The 16928-nt window shown below is 33.8% G+C and overlaps 1 protein-coding gene across 1 annotated transcript in view; it reads right to left on the reverse strand.

Moving 5' to 3' along the window:
* LOC123655508 (transcription factor Ken) overlaps nt 1–16928 on the reverse strand; it is a 35828-nt gene that overhangs the window by 3502 nt on the left and 15398 nt on the right. The gene's annotated exons all lie outside the window — the stretch shown is intronic.

Consider the following 16928-nt stretch of genomic DNA (forward strand, 5'->3'; position numbering starts at 1 on the left):
CCGTGCCCGCTAATAACTAACGACTCTATGTATTTCTTTATGGATCTTTTATACAATGTCGAACATTTGCAGCTATATGATTTGTGTTATATTACAGTTGTAGTAGTCATCATAAGTATAAGTTAGTATAGGGCAAATATTCGTATCTCTTAAAATGTTAATGTAAATGGGTACGTTAGAGCATTTTATATACCTTCCTATTATTGTGTGTTGTTTTTGTTATTTTTTTTTCAAAAACTAATTTATTGTTTTCTTTGATAATGTTAGTAAAAAATATATTAACATACTTAAAATTTTGTTTAGTGCTAAAATAATAATCTAAAGGCAGTAGGTATGCTAATGAGAATAAATTAAAATTACCACCGTGAACAAATAATAATTTCCTTGAGAGTTTGTTAATAGTTTGAAACGTAATAGACACACTAATGTGTGAACCTACATCAAAATCTTATTTTTTTGTGTTTATTACATATTAAAAAAAAATGAATTTATTAAGATGTGTTGAGATTATTAATACACACAACTAAGTATGTTCCTGATATAGATAATTTGAAGTTATAACTACTTGTATAGGTAATTATTTTATTAAAGAACAAAAATATTTTTAAAAAACTTTCGTAATTTTTTTATAATTTAAACGATGTTTAAATAACGCTGTTATTTATCTCTCTTAAAACTCCGAACTATCATTTTATATAAGTATATTGTGTGTAATATGCATAAAATGTATACTCCCTTAAAATTTGACTTTTTGATGTGACTTTTTATATGCATTACATTGTGCGCTACTTCATAAAACGTGCGCTCTGTAGATAACTGTTTAGTATGCTACAGTGCTGACATGTATTTCATGTTTAGATTGATTCCATCAGTTTTTATTACTTAGACAGAGATAAATGAATAGCACTAACTGGATTAAGCTCACCATCAGGATCTAATGCACCAAGATCCCAGACCTTCCAAACTTTTCTTATTATTATACTAGCGACCTCTATCCGTCCATATTCTTTTACATAATAAGTAATCACCAACATATCATATAATTAAACCTTTTCCGAAACACGCTGCATCTTATGGTATAAGTCCGGTAAGTATTATTCCGGTTTAGTCGTTTTTGCAGTCACACATCACAGCACCCTTTCGCAGTCCAACACTGGACATAGGCCTCCACAAGTTCACGCCAAAAATGGCGTGAACTCATGTATTTTACCCATAGTCACCACATTAGGCAGGCGGGTTGGTGACCGGAGGGCTGGCTTCGTCGCACCGAATACGCTGCTGCCCGTCTTCGACCTATGTATTTCAAAGCCAGTAGTTGGATGGTTATCCCGCCATCGGCTTTTTAAGTTCTAAGGTAGTAGTGGAACTGTGTTAACCCTTAGTCGCCTTTTACGACACCCACGGGAAGAGACGGGGTGGCTATATTCTTTGATACCGTAATCACACAGCATAGCAGTTTTTGCAGTATAAGCGAACAAAAAAAGTGGCTCTTTATTTATTAGTATATAGATATGAGAAAGTAAGAAAGATCTGGGGAGCCTGGGATTGTTCTCTATAATAGTAATCAGTGGTATCGCCCTCTTAACTATATTATTGTAACTTGATGATTCACGTAGATATGAAGTTGAATTAGGTAAGTATTTTTTACCTTGATTACTAAATACCAAATTAATAAACTCAGAAGTGAAAGATGACTACAATAATTTACATAATAGTAAGGAATAATAGAAGTAATACATTTGAAGCATTAATAAAATCAAAAACCGCATAAACATTTTTACGTGGTCAAGAAAATCATTACCAATTCTGTGGTAACTCATGACGTAAAATTACCTTGAGCATTGAACTCGGAATTGTTATTTCAATCATATATATTATGTATATATTTTTATGAATATAAGTATATATTAAATTTAAAAAAACTGAAACCGGTAGGTGTGATCCATTTTGTAATGTAATTTAATTCTTCGTGGCTTTTTAACTGTTTCGCATCTATTCGTTATAGCATTATTTTATGGTCTAAAATTATTAACTTGTTATTCATTTTGCAAACAACAATTTTTAAAGTGACTGATGCTTTCAGACAAAGAAATTTTCCCGCTTTATTATAATAAAATAGATTCGTGTTAATTATATAAATAAACTAGCTGACCCCGCAAACGTTGTTTTGCCACGTTTGTTATTAACCCCCTTAATCCCCCCCCCCTCCTTATAACTATGAAAAATAGATTTTGGTCGATTCTCAGACCTACCCGATATGCATACGAAATTTCATAAAAATCGGTCTAGCCGTTTCGGAGGAGTATTGTAACTAACATTGTGACACGAGAATTTATATATTATATAAGATAAAACAAACATGTCCTGAATCTTTTTCACTTGTAAAGATTTTCGCATCAAAATGGTCGCCTTAGTTACGTTTTCAGGGCGACACGGACGCAGTGTTGCGCATCAGGCTCGCCCGCCATTATTCGTGGGAAGCGAATCGTGTCGTGGGCTTGTACTCGTACCTGTATCTGTAAATTTGTTCGTTACAAATGAAAATACCTTGATAGCTAACTTTTATAACATAGATTAAAGGAATTTTTGATTTCAATAAATTTGTCTGTTTACAAAGCAAACACGCAAATCGTTGTTGCCAGATAATAATCGCTGGTTGTGAGTTGGTTTTTTTTAAATAAAATTGAAGGGTTAATATTAATAATTAATATGTTCGACTACATTAAGTATTTTTTTTTCAACAAAGTCTACTAATAAAGGAGATAAAATATATTTAGCGGTGCTCCGTTCAAAAGGGGGCCTTTGCGATGTGATCTAGATAAATCTATCTGGAATCCAGGTGGCCCAGATAAAAACAAATAAAAATTGTATGAAAACCGTATGAAGATTTTGGAATCCCTGTTTCAAACGCACAATAGTTTTCAATAAAGTTATACAAATAATTGTTTTTTATTTGGAATTTCAGCAGGGACCTTGACCAGCAGTACCCTTCCCAAGACCTCTGGCTACCTTATTAATCACGTTTCAGTCTGTACTAACATCTCACTCACACAGTTTGGACCGAACATAAGAAGTCTCCAAGCCGATATATGCCGCCATATATTTTTCAACGTGTTGAGTCGTTAATTATATCTACCTCCCTACATGTTATCTTCAGCTAGCTTCAGCAGTTTTTCTATTCTTCGGTAGTTCGGTCTTTTTTAAGGTGGCCGTGTTAACTTCTCAAGTTGTAAGAGACATTGTAACATGACGGAACAAATTAGATGCGCTTTTTGCGATTTCGAAAAAATATACCACTTGCGGTTCCAGGCACCACCTTTCTAATCTTAGTTCATTTATATATACTTGTACGTAAAAATAATTTAAATAGAGCAGCGATTTACAGCTTCTTTCAAAATGTGTACTTATATAGTAGGTATATATCTAATTCATACACGGGTCGCGCAAATTGTAGACCGTACCGGTGATACAACCATCTCAGCCAATTATGAGTGGTACACTTGAAATTTTATACTTTAAGAATCCGTCCAAAACGAAATCGTTTCTTCCAACTTTTAAGGGATTACACCAGTCAGCTTTTATTAGTGTCTTTTAATTTACTATGATTATTGATAACTGTCTCGATTACTAAATAATATTACTTCAGTTTATACATTTAAAATAGTAATTTTTAAGTACACCGCCATCTATTAGAAGTACTATGAAATTTAGTAATAATTCAAAACTTTCACGAATTACTTTGTACAACCACCGGTAGATGGCGTTTATGATGTACTCATACGGTCCAAAGATGGCGCTAGGAACTTTAAAGTTTATAAAGGAAATTACTATTACCTTCAGCGATTTTTATTTATTCTTTCTATGGCCTTTCCCACGTGCATCGACCTTCGTTCAGTTACTTTCACTCGCGCTTTAGTAAACAAAATTCCGGAAACATTTCAAATTCAATTTCATTGACTATTTACCATTCACCAAGATTTTTTATACAAAAAGGCGATCGTTTTCCGAAATTTTTCGTTACAAATTTTGTTTAAAATAAAGTGAATCCAACTACTTTAATAATATTCTCATATTACAAAGTGAGCAAAAAAAAGTGGAAAAATTTGGTACTAATATACATTTCTAATTTAAATTTATTTTGCATGGAGTTTGGTTTGTCGAAGGTCAACTCCTACCTAATTTTAAAGAAAGTGAGAACACCTTGAAAAAATATCCTGGATATCTGGATGTAACGTAAGAAATCTTCCATAGTTGTTTAATATCAAAATTAATTTAGTATCGCGAGATGTTAGTCATTACCTAACTTTGTAAAATTACTCCTTACACTAAAAATGAATACGTAGTACAACCTCTTCTTACATCAGTTTTAAGAGTCTTTTAATTTATGTTCAGCTTCTTACATTAATTCCATAAATAGTAGATTGGAATGACAACAAAGTCGGATGAAACAGGAAGCAACGCAACGAGATATCACCTATGTTTAACAAGGAGCAATAAAAATGTCTCAATACTAGTATCAAGTAGGTACGATTCAAGGTTGAATTATAAAAGGAATGTTCGTTACATAATTGTACTCACACTAATTAAAACATACAGAGAGCTAATATAATGGACGAGAAATATTATTGACACTAAGGTACCTACATGGCATATATGTATCTAAGTATGCAATGTGGCTTTTACTACGTTTCCTTATTAAAAATACCACTGAATTCCCAATAGTTCATCCAGCAATGTTAGTGATTCAGAAGACAATGCTTTATATGCTGTATTGTACAGCAAGTCATTTCCATTAGTTACAAATATCGCTACGCATATGCAATACAGACATACGACATCGAGATTTAATATTTGAAAATAAATAATTGTGATTGCTCGCAAACGAAAAAAAAACCGACTTTAATTACATCGACAAGTAATACAACGTAAGTGGAAGAAAATATACTCAAGTAAATACAAGTTATCAAGATTACTTAAAAAGTAGTCATCAGATCTCGACTAAATTTAAATGAAACTAGAAGACAACTATCGGATTTTGATTAAAAGGCGAATAATTAAAATCGGTATACCCAGTGAAAAGTTATGCGGTAAAATACAACGTAGCTCGACGAAAAAGTATTCAAGTAAATACGCATTATTAGATATATCTCAAAAAGTACTTGTTAGATCTCAATTAAAATACCTTCGATACCTACCTTTCGACAAAAAAAAAAATCATCAAATTCGGTCCACCCAGTCAAAGGTTCTGTGGTAACATACAAAGAAAAAATACAATCGAATTGAGAACTTCCTCCTTTTTGGAAATCGGTCAAGAAGTATGAAGTGACCATACTTCAATTTATTACATCTTTCACATAAAAACGTAATGAAATTGATATAAGCATAAAACTTTCACTGTTACGGCCGGTAGCTTCCAAGCGATGTAATTTGTTTAACGTTTTATACTCAATAACACACCCGCAACTCATAAAACGAAGCGCAACATGTTTTGATTAAAAAAAAAAAATAAGTACAATAGGTTTATCAAAAACAACAATTTATATAGGATAGATTCTAGTATTTCTCCTTTGAGATTTATTACTACCGCTATAACGATAAAAATTAAATTAATAAAAAAGAAAGGAATTATTAAAAGGATTAATTAAAGAAAAAAGTGTCATCATCATCATGATTATCATTTCAGCCTATTGCAGTCCACTGGTGGACATAGACCTCCACAAGTTCGCGCCAAAAATGACGCGAACTCATGTGTGTTGCCCGTAGTCACCACGCTGGGCAGGCGTGTTGGTGACTGCAGAGCTGGCTTTGTCGCACCTAAGACGCTGCTGCCCGTCTTCGGCCTGTGTATTTCAAAGCCAGCAGTTGGATGGAATAAAAAAGTGTAATTGTTTTTAATTATAAAAAAATGTAATTAAATATTGTCCTGGTTCGTTTCATGCCGGTTTCAATTGATGTGATTGATGAAACAAGTAAAAAATAAGAAGTAAGAGCTTGTAGGTAAATATATATTTAACTAGCTGTGCCCGCGACTTCGTCCACGTGGAATTTAACAAAATTTTTTATTGTTCTATCCGCAGAGTTATAAAATAAATAAATTTCTAAAATAAAAGTAGCCTTAGTTTCTTGTTACTATATCAGCTATCTGCCAGTGAAAGTACCGTCAATATCGGTCCAGCCGTTTCAGAGATAAGCCGGAACAAACAGACAGACAGACAGAGAAAAATTGTAGAACATAAAAAAGTAGTAAATGTTATTGTGTTTACATCCATATGCATTTATTAAAAAGCGGTTATGTTAATATTACAAACAGGTAGTCCAATTTTATTTATTTGTATAAATGTGTACATACCTGTAATAAGTTTATATTGTTTGTAATAAGATCGTTACTTTACAGTTTTACTGTTTTTATTCTCTCAATAAGATTCGTCAACAAATGTTTTTCGAGTATAGAAAGCATAAAATTGCTTTTATATATATTATAACAAATAACTGTGGGTGGAAGTACATTTCAGCCATGTTTATTGGTTACTTTTTTATCCAACAGAAAGGGTGTTTTAAAGACAATAATAATCCTGAATTAAAAATCTCTCTAAGGCAGAAATATGTTTAAATAACAAGACACATAACAGACGAACGCCACTTTATTATTGATAGTAGGTATAGGTATAACATACTGCTAATTTTCTCGACAAGAAAATACAAATTGCGATAAACAAGTGCGTTTTTGGAGTTATTCCTAAATAATCGATTTTCATATAAGGCCGCCGGCCGGTATGAAAAAAATATGAGAAGAAAAATCTACTGAACGAATGACCTCGTTAAGGTTTTGTTAACGTCATCTAATTTTTTTTATTTTTGATACTATATTGTACATCACATCAATATTTTAAACATTAAACATATTTAAAGACAGTTACAGACTGTGAAGCACAATATGAGGAGTTATGGCTATTTTGCCATTATTTTCAGTCAGACCACACAAGTAAATGAAGGATAAATTTGTTATTAGTCCGAGACAGGGTAGGTTGTGCAGTTAGTTATATGATAAACTTACATGCATACATACATACTACATACATACATACATACATACATACATACACACATACACACATACACACATACATACATACATAACATTAAAATATAAAAAAATAATAATAATAGACAAAAATATACATACATAATATACTCTGAGAAAAAAACAATAGAAAAAAACTCGTCCATGTCGTCTCCAGTTTAAGATAGTGACTTTTTACATACTTCTTAAATGTATGTAGTGACTCAGCATCTTTTATATAAAACGGATGATTATTCCATAGCCTTGTAGATTCAACAGTAAATGACTGACCGAAAAACCAACTTTTTTGCATTGGTAACTTCAGTATATGACTTCGCGATGTCTTTGATACTGAAGCATCCCTCAGATATTCATAATTTTGTCCTTTAAGTAAGACTGAGCCTTTGGATTAAATAGCACACAATAAGAAAGAATATGCAGGTTCCGGCGAGAAAGTATAGAGAGTCACTTGAGCTTTAAGCGAAATTCGGAAATATGTCGAATTTGTGGAGGCAATATATGAACCGGGTAGCAAGATTTTGTAGTCGCTCAAGCTTATTAAGTTGTCCTCGGTCAAATTAGGATAGCTTGCATCTGCGTAATCTAGAACGGACAGGAGAAGAGAGTTTGCCAACATAGCTTTGGTAGGGATTGGTAGAATAGATCTAAGGTGACGTAAAGAGCTTAGTTCAGTAAAAGTTTCCCGACTAACTTCTTTAATTTGTACTGACCAAGATAATGTCTCATCTAAATCCACACCTAGGTCTTTAACCGTACCAGAGATAATTATGAACTAAGATTTGCCAGGGTTCACATTCAGTCCGTACTGTTTGCTCCAGTTAAAAATGTTGACAGGATCCAAGTTAAATGCATCAACTGCGCTCACAATATCTTCTGGTGCAAAATGGCGGTAAATCTGGACATCGTCTGCATACATATGGTAGAGAGAAGAGATAGATTAATTGAATTTATGAAAATTGACAAGAGCAAAGGAGACAGGACGCCGCCTTGAGGTACCCCAGCTTGCACGTCAAGCTACAAAGAGAAAGTCTCGTCGAGGCATAAACGTTGACGTCGTTCTTTGAGGTGAATCAGGAGCCAGTTCTTATTTAGACAGTTAATCTGAAGGGGTACTTTTTTTCTTTTTATTACATTTGTAAAGGTAGATTTTTTAGGTATCTTCTATTGAAAAGATTGATATCATAAAATTTTGTTATTCATATTCATTTGCGATAGACCCTTTCTTATGGACCAACAAAAAATGACATTGTTTTAGGAGCTAAATACACTCCACCATAAAAATTTGTAAATTTTCAAATAGATTTTAAATTACTTTATTATTTGTTCATAAACATGATTTTTTGTATCCATCTTTTGTTCTATTCATCATGGGTATTGCTATGCTGTGTGTGTGTGTGGGTGTCAGCCGTCGAGACACTGTCTCTAACGCGACTATCTCGGAGACAGTGACAGTGTCGCGTTAATTGCCGTCCGAGCAACACGTATTCTTAGCGTTTTGTTGTAGAACTACCGTCATCAAAAGTATGATATTACTTATAAAAATGTTGATATTTTAATGCAGAGACTTTGTGTAGTTGTAATCTTGCGAAAATCGTAAATTTATTAACTACTCAATATGGTAATTCATAACAAAGCAAAAATAAGTGTGTATGTGTGTGTGTGTGTGTGTGTACTTATGTACGCACGTAAGAAGTTATACTCATTGGCTAGCTAACTTCACGTTGCTAACTTCTTGTTCAGTGACTAGCTAATTGTAAGTTCAGGTGACTTCAGAGTGTTGGTTTGTTTTTGACGCACATGGCGGGCCAACCGTCGGGGCGTCGCAGTAAAATGCGAAAGCGATCCCGTGGCGCCCCGCTTTGGCGATGAGGGCACCGCTGGGTTTTAGTGGGTAGTCTGGGTTGGCCAGGAGTCCCACACCCTCGCCGGCCTCGTCGGCGGGTTGCGTAAAAGTATTTCCCCGCGAATAAAAAGGTTTTAGAAATTCTACCTTTAAGGTTGAAAATTTTGTTGGCAGTCTGTTTGATGGAAGTGTTAGAAATTTGAAACTTTGTTTTTGGTGACTGATTGGAAAAAAGGATATCTGTTTCAGCGTTTTGGAATCATCCCGGTGGAATAGGAGATGGAAGTTTGTATGGGCATTAGTCATTTCTAAAATTAGAAAATTGAAACTTTATTTTCGGGCAACTGATTAACAATTCATATGTGTTTATGTGTAATATCTGTTTTATCGTTCTTAGGGTAGTGCAGAGTAGACTAGTGTTCCAAGAGATCCTAAGTTATCGTTATATTGTAAAGTATGTACTATTTTAGCACCTCTTCGTTACATAATCTTTCTACGCCAGCAAAGCCACTGGAAATTTTTGTTTTATCATTCGTTTATATTACTTCTGAATTAAATATTTCCAACTACAGATCTCTATATTTTCGAGTCATACTAGTCTCGCATTTCTCGCACTCTCTAAAATATCAGTGGATGTTGTTTACTAACCTTAAAGTTGTGTGCCTGTCACTTAGATATATCGTTGTCCTAGCTAAAACTTATATAATAATTTAAACCTATTTTGCACATTTTAAAAATATTACTACTAAAATATAAATAATTAGCATATAAAGATGACTAACGAAAATCAAACTCTTGGGACAGTCTTTCGCGCTTCCGACCTTTCGCGATTAATAATTACTGAAATGATTATTGTTTGTTATTATAATTTTTTATCAAAAATAAGACTTTACAAACGTTTGTTTAACGTTACAATGTTTTGTTTTAGTCGAGAGTATAAATTTGGATACAATCTAAAACAGATCATTCTACAAAGCTTAGAATGACAAGAAACGAATGTAAATTAATCGAAATTCTATAATTGAAATTACTCAAATGACAGTAATAATTAATTGGCCATGTCGCAGGAAACAATGAGTAACAGACAATCGTTTGTGAAACAGTGTCGTAAGCTATGAAATTGTAGCCGTTAGCCTAGTGGAGCGTAAGATTGAAAAAAGGCAACTTTCCCTGCCATTGCTAAATTTATAAGTTACGAAAATTACGAAACGAGAATGTATAAACATCGCAAGTAACAGTTCTTAAGAGGGGGCAATGCGGTTCACCTGGCTAATTGGATGAATTATACTTAATTTTATTTAAAAATATTTATAAAAAAAGTATAAGTATATTATGTAATTGTATTGACTCTTTGTTTATAATGTTACTAGCGACCCGCCCCGGCTTTGCACGGGTGCAATGCTGATACTAAATATACTACAGAATGTCTATATTTATAGTGTGAAGCTAGCTTATGACATGGTTATTAACATAATAAAAACAACATTCAAATATGCGTCGATAGATTACACGCTGTTACAGAATGCGTTGAGGAAATAAAGGTTCACTGCTCGTTCCCCGTAGGTGATAGCGTGATAATATATAGCCTATATGTTGACCCGACTTCTTAATAATATTCGTGCCAAATTTAAAGTAAATCCATGTAGTACTTTTTGAGTTTATCCCAGACATACATACAGACAAACAGACAAAAATTCTAAAAACTATATTTTTGGCTTCGGTATCGATTGTAGACCACACCCCAACTATTCTTTTAAAAAAAATATTCAATGTACAGTTTTGACTTTCCTACCATCTTATTATATGTATAGATAATGATATTTAAAATCCAATTTTAAATATAATTAGGATATATTTAGGAAGTTAATTTATTTTATTTATGTTTAGGGTGCTATAACTATTGCAATATCAAGTGCTATTATTATTTGTAAATTGACTACTGTTCATTAACTGATTCAAAGCAAATTTTGTCTAGATTTAGTACATAGTTATTTATGTTCTTGTATCTATATTTTGTGTCGAAACATGACGCCGTAAAACCTGCTCCGTGTAATGTAAATAATGAGTTGAGTATTTCGTTAGTGCTTTACCAACATTAGGAGCTTAAAATGAGTATATTGGTACCCATTTATTTTAGTAGTCTTAAAAATGAAATTAAATTATAATAATTTTTGTAATAAAACTTTTTTTTAAATAGCAATAAATTAAAATTTAACTTTCATAAATTACTGTACTGTGTGGCTACGGTACTAAAGAATATAGCCACCCCCTCTCTTCCCGTGGGTGTCGTAAGAGGCGACTAAGGGATAACACAGTTCCGCTACCACCTTGGAACTTAAAAAGCTGACCGCTGGCGGGATAACCATCCAACTGCTGGCTTTTAAATACACAGGCCGAAGACGGGCAGCAGCGTCTTCGGTGCGACAAAGCCAGTACTGCGGTCACCAACCCGCCTGCCCAGCGTGGTGACTATGGGCAAAACACATGAGTTCACGTTATTTTTGGCGTAAACTTGTGGAGGCCTATGTCCAGCAGTGGACTGTATAGGCTGTAATGATGTAATGATGAAATTAATTGAGAATCAAATTAGGTCCTCAAGCGATTATTTATAGGTATATAATGAATAGATTGGACAATCATACAGTATAGTTTTATAATGTTTACGCAAATTTTACTCATTATAATGAAACAACTTTTTCGGATTTTATATCGCGGATTATTAAGTTTTAGTATGGTCATGGGAGGACGCTGTAAAGTATCCGAAACGTCGGGTCATCTAAAACATTTAATAAGCCGCGATAAAATACGAAAAAGTTGTTTCATTATAACACATTATAGTTATTATTTAAAAATATAATAATTTATCTGCATTCACTTGTTTAGCTGAAACAAATCATCAACGGATGTCGAAACGAATACAAAATGATTTATCATATTTTCGGATATTTATATCGTGTATTAACGTCAATGAGACAGCTTATTGTGATTTTTTTGATTAATTTTTTATTAACTTGCGTATTCATGGTTTCTGTGTAGATAATCTAATATATAAAATTCTCGTGTCGCGGTGTTTGTAGTTAAACTCCTCCGAAACGGCTTGACCGGTTCTCATGAAATTTATGTACATATTGGGTAGGTCTAAGAATCGAACAACATCTATTTTTCATTCCTCTAAATGTTAAGGGTAGTCCACCCCTATTTTTTTATTTTTATAAAAATTATTTACTTTTTATTTTATTATGATTTGACGTTGAAAAATACATACAACCCTAAATTTTCACCCCCCTACCACCAACCCCTATTTTTAAATAGCGTTTAGCGGCAAGACAACGTTTGTCGAGTCAGCTAGTATCAATATAAAAATATTTTTATATATTTTGCTGAAACGAGACTGCTATCATTACTAAGCGTTTTATTCCGCTTGTTTTATTAAAATTCAATATGTCTAGTCAGTTCTTGTCATGTTAGTTTCATGCAATTGTCCATGAAGCAATAAATTGGGCTGCTAAGAATGTAGTAAACAATTAAATTGTCTCATATCCGAGCATGCTCCGATGAGTCGGCGAACGAGGTTACCTGTCAATAGACCGCTTGACCACACTCGCAGAAAATCCCATGCGCTGTATTTATGTGCGACATTTTCATGCTCTATTTAGAGACCTGAAATGATTGGTTAAATTGAATTTGAAACAGAAACGTTTTGTCGCTACGCTATATGAAACGACACAATCGATAAATAATTTCAGTCCCTAAATGGTTGATGTAAATTGAAGTGAAGTTAAACTGATTATCGTAAAGAGACGAACAAATACGGAAGATTTTGAGCGTGAGATCTGCAATAATAATTCCGGTAATATTACTTCAATGGCGAATGTACTGAGTACTTAGCAACAGGCGAGGCCCCTTGACAAGCATCTAACAGCCGAGCAAAGTATGACAGAAAACGATAGTGATGTAAGTCGATAGTTGTCAAACAGGAAATTGAGGGGCGCGCGTGGCGAGCGATACGCCGCGCGCCGCACACGCTTGTGCCGCGGCCTTCGAACGAAATGTTTAGTGCCAGCACCGACTGCGCTGTGTAGCACCACATACAAACGATTATGTAACGAAAACTCCACAACAAATGCCAGTTCATTCATAAGAGCCACGGCCAATTTAGCAATCTGTGGTGTATCATCGGCGCTCGTGTTTAGATCACAGAAACAATTAATTTCTATAAAGATATCCGCATCGTTCTCGACTCGTGGAAGTCGCTCGTTGTACGCCGTGTTTACTATACGATGGCCCGCATCGAGTGACTTTTGAGAAGCGATAACGAATTGGCGATAATTACTTTTACGTAGGAAAATAAGGAACTGTCTAAAATTGTTTTGTTAACCGATATCGATACGAGTTGCGTGAGATCATTGCCATTATGTTATTTTTTTACATGAAGCAGTTGTTAATTATTTACGTCTTTTATTTCACAAATAATACAGTTGTTATTGTTTTATTAAAAATCTCCATTTTAAATGTTAAGGCAAAAACAACATATCTACTGACAATGAAAGGAAAATAATGCGTATAGAGCAATAATAGCTTTTTTCTGTTTAATTTGTCGTAACTTGTAATGTTACATTGATCGGCAGTTATTGCTTAGATAATAACATGAAATATGCGTGTCAACCCAGTGAGCCATAGGATGACACACTAGCCAGTATAGATATGCAAAATGATTGGCAGTACTTCATTGTTGCATTAGACTAAACTGTAAGGGCGTGGCATCAACACAAAGTAAAGCAATGTTCACATGCAAACAATGCGCTTATTGACTGACACTTAGCAGCTGTACTACCGTGTACTGGCGGCGTAAGTACTGCCACCACATAACATAACGCACCGCATTATTTGAATTGTATTCAAATACATGCGTACTTCCATGTACCGAGGCTTGTTAGAGTAGGCCATGCCCAAACGTAGCTCGTTGGCAACTAATAAATAAATTTATTTATAAATGGCACCGTTCCCTTGTGAGAGACTTCAGCTGAAAGCGCGAATGAGTTTTACCTTCGATGCTGCTAAAATAGCTTCCACAGTTACACTCTCACCTTGCGTTTGATTGACGATTGATCCCTTGTGCCAGATAGTTGTTAACTGACAACGCCAACAACTCCGCTTACTAACTCTTGAGGCGAAGATGCGAGAGTTACGACGTTATTATTGGTTTGAGGTAAACTTACTGGTCATTAAACGCTCAAAAGCGAACATAAATTGTATATTATTACCACGTACATTTATTTTGTATATACGAGTAAAATGACGATGGACTCCTTACATCACCGAATTTCAGTCTTTTACAATTCGAGCTAGATTTATGTATATTTTTATATTTTCGTAATATTTCTCCTTTGAAAATGAGTTCATGTTCGACATTTCGCGATCACCGCTGCAGTTAGATGACTATTTATAAAGAACGTGTCTTGGAAAAGGTCGGATTTGATTGTCTAGAGTCATTTGAATATCACTAGTGCTATTACAGCAAATTATTATGATAGATTAAGTCATACATAAAAGCAATTCTCACGGCGCGAAATTGTTTGACCTTGAAATGGTTAGGTTCCAAGCGATGAGCGTATGTTCTTCTTATATAATATGTAGGTATAGTATACATATTATTCGATTTAAAATTTAAAATTTGATATAATTAAATGAGAAGACGTCATCCGATAAAATCAATTAGAAGTAACGTCTTCCGTTTACTCGACTGTTCTCTCAGTCCGAGGTGAACTAGAGGCGATCAAGGTTCGTTTTGAAATAGGATGATACTTGACCTTCAGGATGAAAGTCAACAGAATTGCGCAACAGATCTACGCGGTCGCAACACACTCAATGCTAATAACCGACAGCGAGACATATTGGAACCTGATCATGACCCACATAGCACGTTCAAGGATTTCACATATTTGGAAGGCAATGATTTCAAAACAGATAGAATTTTTAAGGTGTGTTTTGTTAGCGAATAGCAATAACATAAGAATTACTTATATAAAGATGTGTACATTAAAATCTGAGAAAGCTACTAAATTTTACTTTGATTTCATATCATAAGGAATATTGCAAATTAAAACTATGCTGAATCATCTCTGTCTAATCATCCGCATTCCGAGTAAGACAGTTTCTCAGAACTTTTTTCTCGACTTCCTTTTATGGCGAAATCGATTCGCGATATATAAATGGACTTTTCAATTTTTTATCGTTGACTGTGAGATTACAGTAGATAATTCACTCCTTTCTACTCGTCTACGTTGAAATGGTAAACGCACACATGTGTATCACACGTGTCGGTTGTTGTGTGGGTGGGGCGCACACAAAGATGCTCGTGCGCGTGTGGTGGGGTGTGCGTAGATCCGCGCGTTGCATTGGAGGGGGAGGTAGGGCCGGCGAGTGGCCCGCGGTTTTGTATGAACGTTTATTTCAAGGTCACTTGAGCAGTTTTTAGAAAGTTACCTAATATCAACTCGATTTTAGGTAAATTTTTATATTACTACATAAAATAACCACTGCTACTTATAAATTATTTTCAATACTAGAAATAGAAGGTGATATTTGTAAATATGACTTACAGTTTATTATTGCAGCAGTAACTAATTGACGATTAATATTAAGCGTATTCACAAAATACTCGTTTTTAATTGAAATGAGAAACATAATATATTAATGTTACATTTTTATTTTTTTATCATTCCAAATTTTCACCAATTTGTGCACACTTAACATAATTCATTTGTATATCTGTAAACTTTTTTTTCGAATATCTTAAGTTAAACCCAACCCACATAAAATATTATGTACACTACCACAAACCAAAAAAGATTACGTGAAATCAGGGCGTGTAGATAACTACAAAGCTGAAGGTTCGTGAAATCTCTACATTTCACATTTCGAAACCGACATTCTCCGTATAAGTCTCGTTGATCTTCATTCGCTCTTCAAAATGATGAAATTTAGTCGACTGCCATTTCGTGCTTGCGCAACCGTTCACGCTAAATTTTGCTGACAGAGAAAGTACGCGAAAGGTTTTACGTAATGAATAACGTAACTTGTAGCGGGTCGCTTTTGATTTCCTTACTTTTAAGTCTATCAATGTTACGTGAATATTTCGGGGTAATTTAGACCAAACATGAGATGTACATCATAACCTTTTCTAATTTAGCTTCAATACGTTTTCGAATAACAAAAATCGATGCAAAAAAACATGTTTGGAAAATTTCTCGCATTAAATTAACGAAGAGGAAAACATTTTTTTCAACACCAGTACGTGACTTGTGTGATGTTGAGGGCATAAAGCAATTTTCCATTAGAAGTGTTTTCTAGAAAATCATGACGTCATTCGTTGATACTGTTGTTTATGAAAATACATCTTGTTGAATCGTGACTATTAATAATAATTTAAACGCCGTAGAATGTATCACTTCCTGGTTCATAATACAAGATTTTAAATAAAAATGTATAAGTATTTAATTTTTATATTTGTTGATTCAAATAGTACAAAGTTCACAAAAAACTGTTTTGCGATTATCATTTTATCAAAGACAGACCTCGATTCCGAATTCAAGAAACTTTATCTCTTCAGATATGTGATCCTAAAGACTGTAATGTTGTAAAGCATACTTTTGACTGTAGATGTAATATTAGTTAATTTTATATTTTAGTTTTATGAAAACAGAGAACAAATTTTCAACAAAAATTATACATCTGATTTAAATCGAGAAGCCTTCCGCAGTTTTTTATACTTTGTACGCTTTGTAATACAGTCTTATAATAAGAGGTTTTTATGCAGTTACTTAGATACGTATCAAAACGCTATGAGAAAATTGTCTTTTTCCTTTATTACATTTACTGGTTGGGAAATATAAAACCTTGGACGAAATAAAAATTCTCGTTTTATTATAATAATATGTTAAGTATTCAAGTCGCTTTGGGAAACAACTTCAACTCTTCGCAGTCTAGAAATATCTGACTGTT

Source organism: Melitaea cinxia, chromosome 1 (assembly GCF_905220565.1).
Source record: "Melitaea cinxia chromosome 1, ilMelCinx1.1, whole genome shotgun sequence".
In the NCBI taxonomy this organism is placed as follows: Eukaryota; Metazoa; Arthropoda; class Insecta; order Lepidoptera; family Nymphalidae; genus Melitaea; species Melitaea cinxia.